At 45.7% G+C, this 19,976-nt stretch overlaps 1 long non-coding RNA gene across 1 annotated transcript; it reads right to left on the bottom strand.

Moving 5' to 3' along the window:
- Positions 1-14,657: 14,657 nt before the first annotated feature.
- On the bottom strand, positions 14,658-17,825 carry LOC134903491 (uncharacterized). The gene is made up of 3 exons (XR_010175755.1): positions 17,722-17,825; positions 15,875-16,429; positions 14,658-14,745 (listed from the first exon to the last, which is right to left on the bottom strand). It is a non-coding gene; the product is annotated as an uncharacterized LOC134903491 (long non-coding RNA).
- Between the last annotated feature and the right edge of the window lie 2,151 nt (positions 17,826-19,976).

Raw genomic sequence — 19,976 nt, 5'->3', positions numbered from 1 at the left:
GTATAAAGAATGAAAAAAAAACCACGGTTAGGTGGTATATATTATAATAATACAATTATGGATGGACGGACTGCCTGCCGACTGCCGACACAGAGGTAGCCACAGCCGTGAACTACCGCACTGTACACTGGTTGATAAAGAGATAGTAGTATACTCGTAACAACTAGTATGACTATGACGACGGTATAAAGAAAGAAAAAAAAATACCACGGTTAGGTGGTATATAATTATACAATTATGGATGGACGGACTGCCTGCCGAGTGCCGACTGCCGACACAGAGGTAGCCACAGCCGTGAACTACCGCACTGTACTGTGTCTGCTGCTAATATAGACTGGTTGATAAAGAGATAGTATACAACAATATACTACTATACTGGTGGTCAGGCACTGGTCACCACTAGTCACACTGGCAGTGGCACTCCTGCAGCAAAAGTGTGCACTGTTTAATTTTAAATTAATATAATATTATGTACTCCTGGCTCCTGCTATAACAACCTGCAGTGCTCCCCAGTCTCCCCCACAATTATTATAAGCTTTTATACATTGATGTGCAGCACACTGGGCTGAGCTGAGTGCACACAGACTGAGTCACACTGTGTGACTGCTGTGTATCGTTTTTTTCAGGCAGAGAACGGATATAGCAGAGAACGGATATATTAAATAAAAGTTAACTTAACAACAACTGCACTGGTCACTGTGGTAAACTCTGTCTGCACAATCTCTCTCTCTCTCTCTCTCTTCTAATCTATTCTAATGGAGAGGACGCCAGCCACGTCCTCTCCCTATCAATCTCAATGCACGTGTGAAAATGGCGGCGACGCGCGGCTCCTTATATAGAATCCGAGTCTCGCGAGAATCCGACAGCGTCATGATGACGTTCGGGCGCGCTCGGGTTAACCGAGCAAGGCGGGAAGATCCGAGTCGCTCGGACCCGTGAAAAAAAAAGTGAAGTTCGTGCGGGTTCGGATTCAAAGAAACCGAACCCGCTCATCTCTACCTCACATACACTGTACCGGAAAAGGAAGATACTGGAACCTGAGGAGGTGATGAATGCTGTCCAGCACACACAGCGTGTGTGAGTAGCAGGAGAGGTAGGCTGTAAATCAGTATATGGCTCATCAGTAACTCTAGTGCCGCCTGCATCATCTATTGATACAGGTGATGGCGCAGGTTTTTCTGTTGGAATTACTGTGCAAGCCAATGGAGGTGGTGGAACTAGTTCCCCCTACCATTATAGGTGCTGGAACTCAGTTCCACCTCGTTCCCCCCCACTTTAACCCCTGGCCATGCGTCTGCATGTGCAAGCCCTTCCCTTGTGTACAGCCGTGCGTCTGCATGTGTAAGGACTAAGGTGGTCATTCCGAGTTGATCGCTCGCTAAGCAGTTTTTAGCAGCCGTGCAAACGCTATGCCGCCTCCCACTGGGAGTGTATGTTAGCTTAGCAGAAGTGCGAACGAAAGAATCGCAGAGCGGCTACAAATGTATTCTGTGCAGTTTTAGAGTAGCTCAAACCCTACTCCTAGCTTGCGATGACTTCAGACTGTTCAGTTCCTGTTTTGACGTCACAAACATGCCCTGCGTTCGGCCAGCCACTCCTGCGTTTTTCCTGGCACGCCTGCGTTTTTCCTGGCACGCCTGCGTTTTTCCGAACACTCCCTGAAAACGGTCAGTTGACACCCAGTAACGCCCACTTCATGTCAATCACTCTGTGGGCAGCAGTGCAACTGAAAAGCTTCGCTAGACCCTGTGTGAAACTACATTGTTCGTTGTAATATTACTTTGCGCGTGCGCATTGCGCCACATACGCATGCGCAGAAATTCCTTTTTTTGTTTCATCGCTGCACAGCGAACGAATGCAGCTAGCGATCAACTCGGAATGACCCCCAAAGGGCCTAATTCAGAGTTGATCGCAGCAGCAAATTTGTTAGCAGTTGGACAAAACCATGTGCACTGCAGGGGGGCAGATATAACATGTGCAGAGAGAGTTAGATTTGGGTGGGGTGTGTTCAAACTGAAATCTAAATTGCAGTGTAAAAATAAAGCAGCCAGTATTTACCCTGCACAGAAACAAAATAACCCACCCAAATCTAACTCTCTCTGCAAATGTTATATCTGCCCCACCTGCAGTGCACATGGTTTTGCCCAGTGGTCGAAGTGGGGCGGTAAACGGCGGTATGGTATACCGCCACTTCTTCCACTGACTGAAGTTTGTTTAAATGAAAAAGTGTGCAGCAGGAGGCGAGGAAAGTGGCCATCCTGCTGCACATGTTGCTCCCCGTCCCTGCTCGGCGGCTGTGTAGAGCGCTGGAGCTGCTCACCGCTGCCAGCCGCTCCGCTCACTGCCGCCAGCGCTGACGCCGCCAGCCGCCCAGACTCACACCGCCTCCAGCGCTCACACCACCAGCCGCCGAGCCGCTCCGCTCACCGCCACCAGCGCTCACGCCGCCAGCTGCTCTGCTCACCGCCTCCAGCGCTCACACCGCCAGCCGCCCAGCCGCTTTGCTCACCGCCTCCAGCGCTCACGCCGCCAGCCGCCCAGACGCTCTGCTCACCGCCTCCAGCGCTCACACTGCCAGCTGCCCAGACGCTCCGCTCACCGCCTCCAGCGCTCACGCCGCCAGCCGCCCAGCCACACCGCTCACCGCCTCCAGCACTCACGCCGCCAGCCACCCGAAGCTCTACTGTCCGGCTCTGTCTCCGGTGGTTCCCAGGTTATTCCACGGGCTCAGCTTTGCCTCTCCAACACCGCCACCTCCCGCGTCTGACTTCCGGATCCTCCGGTCAGTGCCACCTTACAGAGGGTATCCCCATATAGCGGGCTTCGTTCTGCCCATTCCCTACCGCCAGCAGACCTCAATGCGCTCCGGTAAAACATCCTCGTTAGTACGGCACCCGCTCTACCTCCTCTATTTATCTCTTTTCCCCAGTCTACTCACGCTTCCTTACTAGCTTGGCTCGAGGGGCTTCTCGAGAAGTCTCTCCAGTCCCCTAGTGCCAGTGTGTCCCCGTGGGGCCAATAGTATCCAGTCTTGCATGTCACCATACAAAGGGTGTCCCTGGCACATATTACATAACATACAATGTACCACATCAAGGTTAATATTCAATAAACTGTGTAGAGCGCTGGAGCCACCCACCGCCGCCCAGCCGCTCCGCTCACCGCCGCCAGCCGCCTGCAGCTCACCGCCGCTCACAGCGCCCGCAACAAATGCCAGTCAGAGGGACCTCACCGCACCAAAGGCCTCCTTATCACCGCCGCTGCCCATGGGTGCCTCCGCAGACCACAGTCAGGTAATGTTCCCCTGCTGTCACCCTCTCTCCCTGTCTTTACTGTCCCTGTCCCTGCTGTCACTCTCTCTCTCCCTGCTGTCACTTTCTCTCTCCCCTCCCTATCGTTACTCTCTCCCTGTCGTTACTCTCTCCCTTTCGTTACTCTCTCTCCCTGTCGTTACTCTCCCTGTCCCTGCTGTCACTCTGGCTGTCCCTGTCCCTAAATTGTGGATCATATCGTGTGCTACAAGGTGAATTTCGGCTCATTCAGTGTGCTACAAGGTGAATTTCGGCTCATTCAGTGTGCTGCAATGTGAATTTCGGCTCATTCAGTGTGCTACAAGGTGAATTTCGGCTCATTCAGTGTGCTGCAATGTGAATTTCGGCTCATTCAGTGTGCTACAAGGTGAATTTCGGCTCATTCAGTGTGCTACAATGTGAATTTCAGCTCATTCAGTGTGCTACAATGTGAATTTCGGCTCATTCAGTGTGCTACAAGGTGAATTTTGGCTCATTCAGTTTCAGTGTGCTACAATCTGAGTTTCGGCTCATTCAGTGTGCCACAATGTGAATTTCATCTCGTACCATATGTTATAAGGTGAAAGGGGCACCAGTACTAGATAGTATAAGGGGTTCTACTACACTGGACACGCCCCCTTTTGGGTGACAACGCCCCATTTTGGTGACCACGCCCCTTTTTCTGGAGCGCGCGCATAATTGCGTCCTTCACTTTTGCATACCCCACTTCAAATTTTCCACTTCGACCACTGGTTTTGCCCAATTCCTAAGAAACTTGCTGCTGCGATCAACTCAGAATTACCCCCATAGTTTTGCCCAACTGCTAACAAATTTGCTGCTGCGATCAACTCTGAGTTACCCCCTAAGTCCACCACTGTCAGCGTCTTTAGATGCAGCCATCGATCGCACTATTGAAAGTTGCACTAGCCCCACTTCAGTGACCTGCCTGCGACACTCCCATAACACGCACATAAGACAGACAATCTCTGTGTATCTGAAATGTATCTCTCTCCAAGCTTTAATACATCTCCCAAGCATGAGGTTACTTTTATGTACTAAGCAGAGGCTTTTAAGTTGCAGATATATTAATTACCACAACACTACTGCTGAAGGATCCTAGTTCTACTCATCTTGTCCACAATTACTATATCTTTTGGACTGTAGGAGTTCCTGATTAAAATGGCCACACATGTAGATTTGGTCAACCAACTTGAGCATACCATTCAATTGTTCTGGATCTGGACAATCAAAATTGGGGCCAAAACCATAGTCAGGTCATTGGTGAATGTAAGGGTCCTCAGGAATGTAGACATTGGTGGTGGGTGGGTGTTCTATCAAAGCTTGGAGAGAGATAAAGTACCAACCAGTCAGCCCCTGACATTTTTCAAACACAGGGCTAGATACATCATCACTTGGAGAGTGATAAAATGTACAGAGAAAAAGTAGCAGCCAATCAGCTCCTAACGGCCATGCTACAGGCTCTGTTTTAAAAAATGACAGTTAGTAGCTGGTTGGCTGGTACTTTTTCTCTTTCAATTTTATCACTCTCCAAGGGATGACGCATCTAGCCCACAGTCTGTAACATGGCAGTTAGAAGCTGATTGGCTGGTACTTTATCACTCTCCATTTTATCTCTCTCCAAGGCTTAGTACATATGACCCTTCATCTCTCTCTACTTTATCTCTCTCCAAGCGTTGATGCATACAGTATCTCCCTTCAAGCTTTGCTAAATCTCCTCCTGGTAGAGACTCTAAATAATTAGGTATGTACAGTTTGGCCAAATGGCTTAGAAATAAGCTGCTTTATATGACCAACATATACATGTGTACATTCGGGTAGCTCCAAGAAAACTGTACCCCTGGCTAATTGGTATGCATCAAGCCTTGGAGAGAGATAAAGTGCAACCGGCTTCTGTCATTTAACTGGGTTGGGTATGAGTGACCGTCGGTCAGGAGCCCGGTGGTCAGCATACTGACGCTGGGATCCCGGACGCCGGACTGCCGACAGGGGTCGAGCGCAACAAAGCACCTTGCTGCGCTTGCCACAGGGTGTCATAGACACCCACGAGTGGGAATAGTCCTGCGCCCCCTGTTGGCATACTGGCAGGATCATAACTACATCCCATTTATCTAGCACTGTATCTGAAATGACACGGATTGGTTGGTTTGGGCAACTTATCAACTTTATCTCTCTCCAAGGCTTGATACATCTCCCCTCAACTATAATCCTTCTAGGTACATTTTTGGCATGGAAGCTATCAACTGATATTCACACTGCTCTTAGTTAATCTCAGCAGACGACGTTGCAGTAATAATATGTCATAGACAAAGGGGTTAAGTGATCTCACTACAAACCAGTATAGTGTGCTGGTGGAGGAAGACGCGCCCTGCCACTGTACCCTCTGGCCGTGACACAATAAACACAGATTGCAAAAGCTTTTCCCAGTTTTGTTCATTCCAAATATGAGTAAGCTACTGGATGAACGTGTCACACCTTTCACGTTTTTAAGTGGTTCAAACCCAGGTATCTGCCTGGGCCATGGGTGTGAATAGTGTCTATGTGGTATTTCTTTTTAAACTGAAATGCTTAAATAACTAGCTTACATGATCATTTACTATATATCATTTACATATTACATATAGTAATAGATAGATGCTCACTGCATGGACTACACAAAGATGGCTTCCACTGGTCAGTGACAGAACCCCTAGCCCCTTCTAGGAGTTCTCAAAATGTGGTCAACAGAGAGAGGTGTGGAGCCAACCGGGAGCTGGGTCTGGCTAGAAGTTGTGAGAGAGGCTTTAAAAGGGGTGTGGTATGCGTTACTGGTGGCTGGTATAACAACGGTCAGCATCCCGATGTCGGGATCCCAGACGCAGAATGCCGACAAGGAGGCAGCGCAACAAGCCCCCCCGCTGCGGGCTCGGTGGTGAGCTGCGCTCACCACAGTTTTTATTCCCACTCTATTGATGTCGTGAATAGTCCCTGCTGGTCAGCATGCCGACCATTGGGATAGTGAAGGGGGCGGGATGTAGGTGGAAGTATTGTGACCGATGGTCTCCTGACTGCCGGTCACGTAACTACATCCCTTTAAAAGGAGCTGGTTTGACGTCAAATTTGGTTCCTATGAAACAGGAAAGGAAGTAGCGCCAGGAGGCGGGCTGGGAGAGTACAGTCAGGGAGCTGTGTGGTTACAGAGTACATATCCATTGTGTTTCCGATTACTGGTCCATGCTATTCATTATTGAGGCCAGCCGATTTCCCAGATACTATATTCTGAAAATCGCCACCAATGACTAATGGTTACCTCAGTATGCGTGGTTAATGAAAACCCGGTAACTGCCACCAGCAGAGGAACCCAAAAACATCAATGTATGGATACCAGACAGTGCTCTGCAGCAATCTGCATCCAGAATTGTTAATTGCAAACTCACTTACACTTTGTAAGTAGCTTTGGCCACACAGGCTCATAGATTCACCAAGAGACATGAAGAATACGCTAGAATTAATTATATATTCATCCAAGGTATGGTTATAGAAATTACAAATATTGACAGACATAAAGTACATAAATCTCAGAAAAATAATAGGAGGTAATAATTCAGAAGCCTAACACACACGCATTTAGGATCCTGCTGTGGGGGATTGCACAGTTTGAGCTTATCAATTCACCTCCAGCCGCAGCTGCACCCTGTGAGAATGAACAAAAATTTATCATTCTCCCATTTCATTGCTGGGGTCTGGATACAAGATAAATATCTCTACCTTTGATTCTAAGGATCATCAATTATTTTCCCTGGTCTGTGCATACATAAGGTCATATATAGGACACATGCTATAGATCCATCTAGGTGAAATAAAATAATTTCTCTTCACATATTCCGACATAAGATACATTTCTGATATTGCAGTTCTGCGTGTAAATGTAACATATCCATCACATTTGTCTTTTGTCTTATTCATTGCTATATTTTATATTTATATCATTATCAATGTTCTCATGTCTTAGTCATCGATGTTCTCATGCCTCAATTACTATTGCTATTCTTTATATCATATCCAGTGTCAGTAGTCTTAGGGATCCATCCAATTAGGTGCAAGTCTGTAAATACGAGATTCTTTCATGAAACTCGCTGATTTTGCATGAATGCGCACACTCACAAATTCACCTATCCAATTAGAAATGCCTACTCGCAGTAGTCATGGTGAGGGAGTGCAAATTTTCTACAAAATGTGATCTGGGAGAAGTGCATGAAAAAGTGGGGAGACCTTCCTGGACCCCACAAAAGTGAAAATTTTGTTAGTAGAATCATAAAAGAGCCTGGTAGTAGGCATAAGGAAAGAACTGGATGCTTTTAAAAGGTGTAAAATGGCTGATTTTGGGTAATTTGAAGTGACTACATTTTATGAAAAAGATTTTTAAAAATTGATCAAAAGTCATTATTTTTTTGCTGAATTAATGCTTTCATTAAATCTGCAGTGCATAAACGAAAAAGTTGATTTTGAGGTAATTTTAGGCCATTTTTTTTAACAACAAAAATGACATGTAATTATTAGCCCAATTAATCTAATTAAGAACTTCCACATGCCTAATTAGTCACAGTGGAGGGTTGTGGCTAGGGGGTTTGAAGCACGTCCCGACATCTTTACCTTACAATAAAGATTTCCCTACCTTTTCACACCCTCAGGGGAGTGTGCACTAAAAAACATAAATTCTCTCTAAAGCAAGCAGTGCGAGTGGGAATTGGATTGCTAGTGCAAATCTTCCCAAAAATGGCTCGCACAATGCAACTTGCACATAGGGGGTCATTCTGACCTGATCGTACGCTGCCGTTCATCGCAGCGTAGCGATCAGGTCAGAAGTGCGCATGCGATGGTGCCGCAGTGCACCGGTGCATGGCTGACAGCCGACGGCTGTCGTTGCCTAGTGATCGCCTCTGCCTGATTGATAGGCCGGGGCGTTCGCTGGGCGGGAGGGGCGGCACAGCGGTATTTGCCCACCATTTTGTAGGCGTGGTCCGGTCAATGCAGGCGTAGCCGGACCGCGCGGAGGGCAGGCTGCAGCGGCTGCGTGACATCACACGCAGCCGCTGCCAACCTGGCAGCGATGAGTTGCTCCCTGGCCAGCACGCAAAAGCTGCTCCTGAAGTACAAAAGCATCGCCGCTATGTGATGCTTTTGTACTTCTACGATGGGGCAAGGACTGACATGTGGGACAGGCTGGCCCTGTGCTGGGCGTCCTCGCGAATATCAGTGTGCCTGATTGTAGCTGTGCTAAATTTAGCACAGCTACGATCAACTCTGAATCACCCCCATAGTTGGATTGACCCCTAAGAGTTGTTAGGTCAGATGTTTCCTGGTGTGATAGTCCACTCAGAGAGGAGCAATGTTAGACACTGCATACAAATGGTGACTTGTATATTATGGAGTATTTAGCCCATACTTGCGGAAAGGCCTGGGAGGCTCCTTGAAATCAGGTGGCTCTCCTGGCCACTTGGAGCACTGGTCAAGTCCCCTGGAGCTGGCCCACTACCTTCCACCCAGCCACCCACTTACGAGTAAAGTGGGCAGTCCCAGTGGCCAATAATGCGATTTGCGCTGAATCGCATCATCATAGACATGCCCCCTGTTATTCAATGCCGGTAAGCTCGGCATTGTAAGTGGGGGCATGGTCACGATGATGTATTCTTTCAACCACACCCCAGCACGCCTACATACCGCCCGCTACTTCAACCCAGTGTCCCCACATTGGCTCCAACCTGGGTGCTCCCTCCCGATGGGGGTAGCCAGGATGTCGGTAGCTATGATTATGCCACTATAGCATACTGCTTACTTTTATAAGATAGGAATTTACTTCCTCAATGTGGACTTTGTCCCTGATTCGGAGATGTATGTAACCCGATGGTTCAAGTACATCTCCAAAGGTGGGGCACCTGCGCTTGACCCATTCTATGCATGTGTAGAACGGGTTCTATGTTCTCGCACACAGTGTCCCCATGCCGAAGCCTGAATGTTTTAAGGCGGGGGTGGGCAAAGCTGAGCAATGTTCTCAAAATCAGGGGTGTTGCCCCCATTTTCTGGGAGTGGTGCAGCCAGGGTCTGTGTCATGCTGAAGAAATGGCTCCAGAAGATCTTCCTGCATAATAAATACTTCCAGCAAATGCATGTAGCAGTGTGCACTGTTAAATCCTTCACACACAATAAATGAGCACAAGTTACATCATTATAAGTTCCACGCACAATCCTGTCCCTGCTGAGTTGACTTGCTAATGCACCATAATCACATTTCTTTGCTATTAGTTTCAATCTGGCAGCATATGACTGGATACTCTCAGAGGTGCTCTGCACAGCAGTGTTAAAGGCATGTCTATCCTCAAGGGTGCAGGAAATGCTGGTGACACAGATCCCAGGCTGCCTCCCCCTGCATCCAGTTACACTGCCAATGGAAGGGCCGTCATCTCCTGAACCCCATGGGCGGCTTTTCCTTTCTCAGAAGTGTGCCGCTGCAAGCACATCTGCTGTCTCGACTGGCTCCATCGCTCCTCACTGATCCTGAGAGGAGGTGTAGATCCTGTTCTGAGCCTGCTGGGACACCCCCAGTTCATAGCCACACTCCTTTCCAGCATCAGTGAGGAGAGATGGAGCTGGATGGGACAGCAGATGTGCCCTGCAGCAACACTCTGCTATGAATGGAGAAGTTCCGCGCGCCACTCAGGAGGTGAGCGCCTGCCCTGCTTTGAGAAAATCGCGGCTGGGGGACAGATGAAAACTTTGCTATGGGAATCCAATAGGTCTAGCTATGTCCCTGTCTGTCCATTATACATTTTTTCCACCGGTAAGCATAGCTCATCAAACCTGGTTATTAGTGTTTCTGAATCCTCCTGATCTTCCACTTATGAATTTAATAGACAGATCAGCTTAGAAATGCAACGGCGGTAGGTGGCCTCATCCTGTGGCCGGACTCAGCCTCCCTCCTAACCGCAGCACTGGAGCCAGAAACCGCGAGGAGGAGGACGTGTCCGGCGGGGAAGATGGCATTTGGTCAGATCTGTGACTCTATGACTGTGACTCCACCCACCATTGTAACTCCGCCCAGCGTTAGTCACACAGGCACAGAGTCACAGATCTGGGCTATTATATAGGAGATGGATGAAAACCTGTACAGATTGGGGTTGTGTCTGTTACCTCTTTGCACATAACACACAAAAGCTGGTGGTAGATCTGGTAAGAAACCTCATTGAACTGTCCAATTTGCTTATAATAAATTGTAACACTTGTTACAATGCTTGTTGTGACATACTGATGTTTATTTTGATCATTAATTATTGTTTTAATGAAGATATAAGGGTCTATTCATGAAGCAGTGAAAAGAGTGGAGAAGTGAGAGCTGCTCCGTACAGCTGTGTAGTATGCAAATTATAAATGTTACTTCAATGCTGATTGGTTGCCATGGGCAACTCCTCCACTGTCTCACTTCTCCACACTTTTCACTGCTTCATGAATAGACCCCTAAGAGTAAAGTGCAGCCGGTGTCGGACTGGGGGTATTAAGAGCCCACCGGGGGAATGCAGGGATAGGGGCCCATGCTTAACCACTTGCCTGGCGTGGTCGCATCAGATGCGAACACACTAGCAAGTGCTTTATCTGACCTGGTCGCACAGTTTGTGCCCAGTCAGAAACACAGTGTTTGCAGCTGCAGGGAAGAGAAACTTCCCTCTGCTGCCGCTCTCATGTAGGTATGGGTGAGGTGGGTTATCTTTTAGGGTATGTACCGAACATGGACGCCATCTTGAAATCGGCCATCTTGAATCTAAGTTAGTTTTCCAATTTCCTGCACAGTTTTTGAAACAAAAGGGTGTACTGCGACTTTGACAAGTGTGTACTGCGACTTTTGAATCACCCTGTACATTCATAGTCTGCAAATGTTATTATCACACAACAAAACACTGGGCCGGCTGTAATGACGCCAGAGATTGCCGGAGGTGCGAGATGCCGGCCTCTGGCGTTTTTTTTTAAAGGGGCAATCACTTACAAGGCATTGTTTTGCCCTGTAAGTGATTGCCCCTTTAAAAAAAAAGTCAGATTGGACGGCGTCCCGCACCTCCCGCTATCTCTGGAGTCCACACGTCTGGCCCATTAGATCTGTTATCACAACCGCTAATTTTTATTGGCTGTAAGAAGGGGCATTTTAAGAGAGGAGGGGACCCACGTGCAGCATCCAATGCGGGCCCCCTCTTCTCTGGCAGCAGTAGACTCCATGCCTTGTTCCCAGGGACATCAGTGCGCATGTGCAAATCACTCGGAAATGGCTGTGGCGGCCATTTTCTGAGTGATTTCTGTTCGCAGTGCAGGGCCGCCGTTGCGGGACTTCCGGACGGGTAAGTATACTCTATGGGTGCAGTGTGTGCAGTGTGGGTCCCCTCTGGACCTAGGGGCATGTGTGCACCCATTATAAAAACGCCTACGGCTGTAAGGGAAATCTTGTGTAGTTTCTATATAAGCAAACCAAGCACCCACACTAATTTATGTATCGGGTAACTGACCCTATAACAGTAACAGTGCCTCCCAACCGCCCTGATTTCAGAGGAGCAGTCCCATTTTTCAGGCACTGTCCTGCTGGCCATAGTGACCCGCGGAGGAGGTTGGATGGGCACGGCTCTGCATCTGCACTGTGCAGAGAGAAGCTGGGGCTGTCCAGTAATGCCCTGAGCGTGACAAAAAATGGTGCATGACGTGCAGTCACACCCTCAAAATGTGCACAAAATTGGTTGTGACCCTTCATGTCACGGTTCCACAGCCCAACCCTGTCCTCCCCAGTGTTGGGAGTTATGCAATGTATAATTTCAGTGCATGGTCTGGAACCTGACAGAAGAGGGGGTGGGACTGTCATCCCTTTTGAAGTGTAACAGATTGCGCTACTCTAATCTTATGGGCCCTACACACTGGCAGATAACACTGAACGATATGAACGTTCTCGTTCATTAATGAACGAGAACTCGTTCATATCGTTCAGTGTGTAGGCACCAACGAACAATGCGTGGCCCCGCGCACATTCATCGTTGGTGCCCCGTCACTTATGCATGCAGGCCAATATGGACGATCTCGTCCATATTAGTATGCACTACTATGGAGCCGGGTGACGGGGGAATGAAGAAACTTCACTCCCCCAGTTACCCCCCCCCCCGCCGCCAGGTCACCCGCCGTCCGTATCGGCCGTCGGGCAGCTTGACGGCGGGTCAACAAGTGTGTAGGGCCCATAAGTGTACAGTATTTGAAGAATCGTAACTTACACTGCTGTGAAGAGCCTAGTGACACCTGGTGGTAACATATGGTGCAAACCACTGTTAAGGGGCCTATACACGTTTCAAGTTTGTTCATTTTATACAGACTTGGCTTCAAATTGCAATGTGCATGTTTCCAGATTTGCACACGCGTGTGTTTTACATTTATGGTCATACATAATAAATATGCAGCTGCTGGGCACTTGGCCATTTTGAGAGTTTTGCAAGCTACGTTATTATGGAACAGACATATACTTTGCTGTGGGTACTCATAACCAAGTGTTAAATCATTACAGATCCTGGCATAGTAACAAAAAATTAAAAAAATTAATTTTCTTTGCAATGATATTGGAAACCGATGTGAATAAAATCCAAGCAAATTAAAGTCAAATTAAATTTGTATTAGTAACAAATGTATTTAAATGACATATACTGTAGCATCAGATTTACAAAAATGTCACTGTGTTTTATTGTCACAGCGTTGTCTAAGCCATTGGTTCCCAAAATTTCTTAAATCACAGTGCTCTAGTTTCAGCATTTTTTTCATGGCACTCATAGAGGGTAATTCTGAGTTGATCGCAGCAGGAATTTTGTTAGCAGTTGGGCAAAACCATGGTGGTCATTCCAAGTTGTTCGCTCGTTGCCAATTTTCTCTATATTGCGATTTGTCGCTTACTGCGCATGCGCAATGTTCGCAGAGCGCATGCGCTTAGTTATTTTACTCAAAAGTTAGGTATTTTACTCACGGCATTACAAGGTTTTTTCTTCGTTCTGCTGATCGTAGTGTGATTGACAGGAAGTGGGTGTTTCTGGGCGGAAACTGGCCGTTTTATGGGAGTGTGTGAAAAAACGCTGCCGTTTCTGGGAAAAACGCGGGAGTGGCTGGAGAAACGGGGGAGTGCCTGGGCGAACGCTGGGAGTGTTTGTGACGTCAAACCAGGAACGACAAGCACTGAACTGATCGCAATGGAAGAGTAAATCTCGAGCTACTCAGAAACTGCAAAGAAAAATCTTTTCGCAATATTGCGAATACTTCGTTCGCAATTCTGCTAAGCTAAGATTCACTCCCAGAGGGCGGCGGCTTAGCGTGTGCACTGCTGCGAAAAGCGGCTAGCGAGCGAACAACTCGGAATGAGGGCCCATGTGCACTGCAGGTGTGGCAGATATAACATGTGCAGAAAGAGTTAGATTATCATTTGGGTGCGTTATTTTGTTTCTGTGCAGGGTAAATACTGGCTGCTTTATTTTTACACTGCAATTTAGATTTCACACACCACACCCAAATCTAACTCTCTCTGCACATGTTATATCTGCCTCCCCTGCAGTGCACATGGGCCCTCATTCCGAGTTGATCGCTAAGTTTTTCGGACACACAACATATTCGCAAAGTTGCGTTAATGTAGTAATTTTGCGAACTTCCGCCCTCAACGTATTTTTGCAAATTCGCACGCAGTATTACACAAAGTGGGCGTACGCCAAATGACATCGCAGTAATGCAAAACCATCGCAGCATTGCGAAATCATCGCAATAACACATACTTAATCGTAAAAATACTAAGTTTGAGTATATTTACAAAGTTTGGCGTAAAAGTGCACACTTTTAAGGTAAAACGCACAAAAATGTTTTTTTGGACTATTAAGTGCAATTACACCTTTCCTTTTAAAGACCACAAGCCCTTTTCAATTACGAACCCAATTAGTGTTTTGATTGTTAATGTTCAAAAACAATTAAGTCTGTGAACAAAACCAGATTAACACTTTGTTGCCATAATTGCCCATCAACATGTCAAAGTGTAAATTTTTTTTTTTTTTCTTCACTTTTTTAATTTTTAAAGGTGTTGTTTGTGAATGAAGGTGTTTACATGTTTCTTAACACAATATTATCCTTTTTTTTTGGGTAAAAATGTAACGTTAGATGTGTGTAATTTTTTTGTCATAAAAATTCTACCTGCAAATCTGCTGATCCTTTTTTGCATTAAGAAACACAACACCCGGTTAACTTTAAACAACTTTTTTTTTATTTTTTTTTTTTTTTTTTTGTTTTTTTGGTAAATCAAATATTCTAAATTATGCAAATTTTTCCAAATGGTCCACACAATCCAGCATTGCTTGCAGGTGTTGGCGCATGGTGTTTAGAATCCCTGCAAAACTTGTGGGATCTCCAACTGCAACATCTGAAATTAAGATGCAACACAAACATTAATAACTTAATTACATTACTTATTAGCCAAGCAAGGCGCAAAGCACACTTAAATGCTGGCATGTACAAACTGCTGGACTCCAGCTGTTGTGAAACTACATATACCAGCATGCCTTTACACAGTTTTGTGGTCAGGGAATGGCAAAGCTGTGTGAGGGCATGCTGGGATGTGTAGTTTCTCAACAGTTGGAGTGCCGCAGTTTGGACAGGTCTGCTTTAATGGCAAAGTTACTACATCCTGGCTGTTTTATGGTACAATCATTAGCAGAACACACAAGCCTGCTCAGCCTTTTTTTCAGATTTTAAAGTGTTCCAGACCATGTGTTACATTTACTACTATGTGAGTTATATTTAAGATGGAACGTTGCCCATAGCAATCAAGCCAAAATATGATTATTATATTGTAGAAGTGGCTCCCAATTTTTTAAGTATAATCTTATTGGTTGCTATGTCCGACATCCCATGTTAAAGATAACTACCATCTTCGTCAATGTGACACCATGTTGGCATTCATTCCCATTTGTTGTTTATTTTTTTTTATTTTTTTAGGGGGTTGGTCCTGCATCATCACACTGCATAAACACATCTTCAGCAGCCCAACATATCATAGCATTCCCACACTCCCTGAAAGCTGCCCTTACTAAATAAGTGGAAACATGTTTGACTTGAACAATTATTAATTTTGAGAATGTAACTTTCACACAAAAAAACAGTGTGTCATTAGGCTGCATAACAAAGTGAAGCATGTGATTTGTAAGTGTAAATATTCAGACTACACAGGCCCAAGTGTAAAAGGCAAACAACATACTAAACTCCACTCAGGTCTAACTGTTTCACTGAAAAAGTAACACATATAAACCCTGTTGTCCTGGCAACCCTGGCTACCTAATGAGTGTCAACCTAGAGTGGACACACAAAACATTGCACACATACACACTGTACATATAATGACACTCACAAATATGTAAAGGCAACATGTACACCATGATGAAATGTTTAAATATTTTTCCAGGGTCCAAGAATTCAAACAGTACAACACTGCATGTTTTGGCATTGTAAGTGTAAGTGGGTAATCTTATTGTATAAAATTTAAATAAACTTACTTTCCTCGGAAACATCCAGACTCCCGGAATGTTCTGCAGGGGCTTCCTCTGCCCATTCACTTGGTGGGGATGTTGCCTGGATGGGGGAAGGCGGCTGGATGGGGGAAGGAGGAGGGATTGGGGAAGGAGGAGGGATTGGGGAAGGAGGAGGGATTGGGGCAGGAGGCTGGATGGGGGAAGGAGGCTGGATTAGTGCCGCAATTTCAGAGGGGGGGTCTGATTGAGAGGGCGAGGGGGGCGGAGAGAAATTTAAAGCAATAGAGGGTGAGGGGGGTTCAGATGGGGATGTCGAAGTGGAAGGAGAAGGGGTATGGGAAGGAGGAGAAGGGGTCCCAGAAAGAGATGGAGAGGTGTGGTGAGAAGGGGAATGGAAAGTGGAGTGGGCCAGGGAAGCTGAGGGGGACTGGGAAGCTGAGGGGGACTGTGAAGATGAGGGGGACTGGAAAGCTGAGGGGGAGTGTGAAGGGGAGGGGGAGTGAGAAGGGGAGGGGGAGTGAGAAGGGGAGGGGGAGTGGGAAGGGGAAGGGGGTGGGGAGTTGTGCCGTTGTTGTTGTCCTAGAATGAAAATATTGTCCACATTTTTTAATCATGCCAAATTACATAGTATTGATTTTTAAATATAAATGTTATGTTACATGTTTTTTTTAAAAAAATTTAAAATAGAAAATCAAACATGTTAAGATCCTCTTCATGTTGGCCATAGCAAACAAAATGAAGCCAAACTTTAACTTTGAAGCTCATTCCTTAATCTAGTCCATTGAGTCATAGTGATTTGTCTAGGCAACATCACCAGATTACTATTCAAGGGCCCTTATTATATAGCCAGCACTTATCAAGTATTTTGGACCAGTTTCCTGGCTGCTTCTTATTTCTTGGAAACATGCACTTGTTTCGTGTCACTTTACTACAGTCAGTACTGTTTCCCCTAACCACACACACTGACCTAATTTCCTAAAAAGGAGACTGAAGGTTGCAATTAGCCTACCACTTACTGTAAAATGTAGGTAATTCAAAGGGGATTACAGCTGGAATTTAGTTTGCAATTGTCCAAAAGCATGTGCTCTGCAGGGGTTGCATATATAACATGTGCAGAGAGAGTTAGATTTGGTGGACTTTTTCAATTATGGGCATGGAAAATACAGGCTGTTTAATTTAAACACAGCAAATTATTGAGATGCTTTAACACACCCCACCCAAATCTTACTCACTCTGCACATGTTACATATGCTTCCCCTGCAGTGCACATGGTTTTGCACAATGGTTTACAAAAAACCTTTTGTTCAAAATTGGGAAGATCAAGCATTATCACATTTTAAGCAAAAAATCTTATGTAATGTAACTTACTTCGGGTATGGAGAGCACGGATTTGCTGGCGGATCTCCGCCAACAAATCTGGAGTCCGCCTGCGGAGATCACTCCATCGCCTCTCGAGCTGGATGATTGTCCGCCTGCTGCGGACGCGAGTCCGCAGCAGGCGGCGGACCTCCGCGTAGGCCTCGCGCTTCACCCGATTGGGGATGAAGCGCCCAACGCGGCCTACGCGGCGGTCCATCACCGCTACCAGCACGCGGAGCTCCCGCCTGGAGAACGGTGCTGCACGCATCATGGCAATGGCGTTTTCCTTATTTGGGCATATATTTATAGTGTCTGTTAGCATGTGATTGGCCAAAAATATGTCATTTCTAATAACTTTATTGATCTTTGCAATGCTGTGAAGAGCAGAGTGTTATTTTGCACGAGCGGAAATTCGCATTAGCAGAAGCGAAAATGTTTGTTAGAAACAATTAGAATAAACACACAGAGACACAGACTTTACTGAAAATTACTAAACATATCTGTGTACTCACCACAGGTCGTGTGATCATTCAGCTGGACAGTCACAAAGTGTCAAACATTGAGGATCATTTGTTTGTGTGTTTGTTTACATAATCAGGATTTGAGGATATAAAATAAATAAGGACACTATTTATTATCATTACAGTATTTAAATTATTACATAAACATTGTCAGCTTAACGTGTTTTTGTTTTTTGTGTTTAAAAAGAAAAAACCATTCCAACACAACAACAGCATTACCCAATCACTTTACAAGAACATACTAAATGCAATCATGTTTAAAAATACATAAGCATACTGGGTTGTATTATTTGTGCAAATATAAATGTTAAAAACACTATACCTGAAATGTTCTGCTACAATTCTTGCCCTCACTTGGCTCCCCCTCCGTGTCACACTCCCCCCACCGAAGCGTGGCACAACCCCTGGCTCCTCATCAGGCAATTCCTCTGCCTGAGGAAGCTCGACACTACTCCTTACCGCGATATTATGGAGTATTGCGCACAGGACCACTATTTTACTTGCCATCTCCGGCGAATACATGATGTCGCCACCCGTGCGGTGGAGCACACGAAAGCGCCCTTTCAGGACACCAATTGTGCGCTCCACCAGCTGCCTAGTGGCAGTAAGCGCGGAGTTAAATGCCATCTGTGGTCCTGGCCTGGGATTACGGTAAGGAGTCATGAGCCAGGGGGTGCAAGGATATCCACGGTCTCCTGTTGGAATAAAAGCAAAATTTTAGATCACAAATTTCATATATTTTTGTAAGTTTGTAACTAAAATATTTGAGCAACAACTCACCCAATAACCACATGTCTGGTCGTTGACTTGATCTTAATCTCTGCCATATCCCTGATTGTCTAATGACATACGCATCATGGGAACTTCCTGTAAACTTTGCGTTCAGGGAAAGGATCTGGAGGGATGGCCCACAAACAACCATTACATTCAGAGAATGAAACAGTTTCCTGTTTCTATAAATTTCTTCATTATGTCTTGGTGGCTGAATAGCAACATGTGTGCCATCCACAACCCCAATAACATGTGGGAAGCGACTACCACCTTCCGCAAATTGCCGCTTCACCACATCTAGGGCACCAACATCCAAAGGCATAGCAATAAATTGCTTAACACGCTTGATGAAAGCCTGGCAGACACGTCGCAGGACCTTACTGAACTGGCCCTGCGACATGCCAACCAGGTCTCCAACAACATGCTGGAATGATCCTGTGGCCAAAAAATGTAACACTGCAAGGAATTGTGTCAATGGTGGTATTGCTGTAGGATACCGAATTTCAGACTCCAGATCACTCTCTATTATGGAGAGAGTGTCTAGGATTAGATGTGGTGGCAGCCGGTATCTACGCACCACCACATCATCTGGCATCCCAAAAAGTATGACACGGGTTCTGAAAATTGGTGGCCTAGCACGCCTCCGTTGCCTTGGTTGATGAGGAGCCGGCTGTGGTTGTGGGGCTGGCGGTTGGGGTGGGAGTGCTGGCGTGGGTTGGGGAGGTAGGGCTTCTGCCGCAATATGTATTGACATCACACACTTTTTGGAGAGAATGTTAAGAAATGTAAAAAAAAAATAATTCAAAGTTTTCCAAAATTTTACACAATAACTGTTTTTACAATTGTGGTGTCAACTTACTGCAGGAGCGTACATTTTTTCTGTGTTGAATTCATGTCCAAAATGCAAAAATAAAAAGCAAATAAAACTAAATTTAATATTTGGATATAAAAAACATATATTAATGCAAAAAAACTTTATAAAAAAAAATAACCAAAAAAATAAGAAATTTAGTACCTAGTCCAGGAAAGACAAACACTACTTTGCAGATCAATCCTGGAAAACCCAAACACTTTTTTTAGCAAACTTTACAAAAAAAAAAAATTTAACAAACACAAACAAGCACCAACACAGGCCAAGGACACTTACCTGCTCCTAAAGAAATAAAGTCTTGTTTTTGTGGACCACACCCAAAAATGAAGACAAAATTGGTTTTTCTCACCAAAAAAAAAAATCCTACAAGAGAACACAAATGACAGTCAAAAACAGCATACAGACACTTCCAACAAACAAGCTCCAACACAGGCCAACGACACTTACCTGCTCCTAAAGAAATAAAGTCTTGTTTTTGTGGACCACACCCAAAAATGAAGACAAAATTGGTTTTTCTCACCAAAAAGTAAATTCCTACAAGAGAACACTAATGACAGTCAAAACAAAGAAGCACGGGAATATTTTCACAAATGGACTTGCAAAA

Source organism: Pseudophryne corroboree, chromosome 1 (assembly GCF_028390025.1).
Source record: "Pseudophryne corroboree isolate aPseCor3 chromosome 1, aPseCor3.hap2, whole genome shotgun sequence".
Classification (NCBI taxonomy): domain Eukaryota; kingdom Metazoa; phylum Chordata; class Amphibia; order Anura; family Myobatrachidae; genus Pseudophryne; species Pseudophryne corroboree.
Note: the sequence above shows the minus strand (reverse complement) of the source record. Positions and strands in the feature narration are given on the sequence as shown.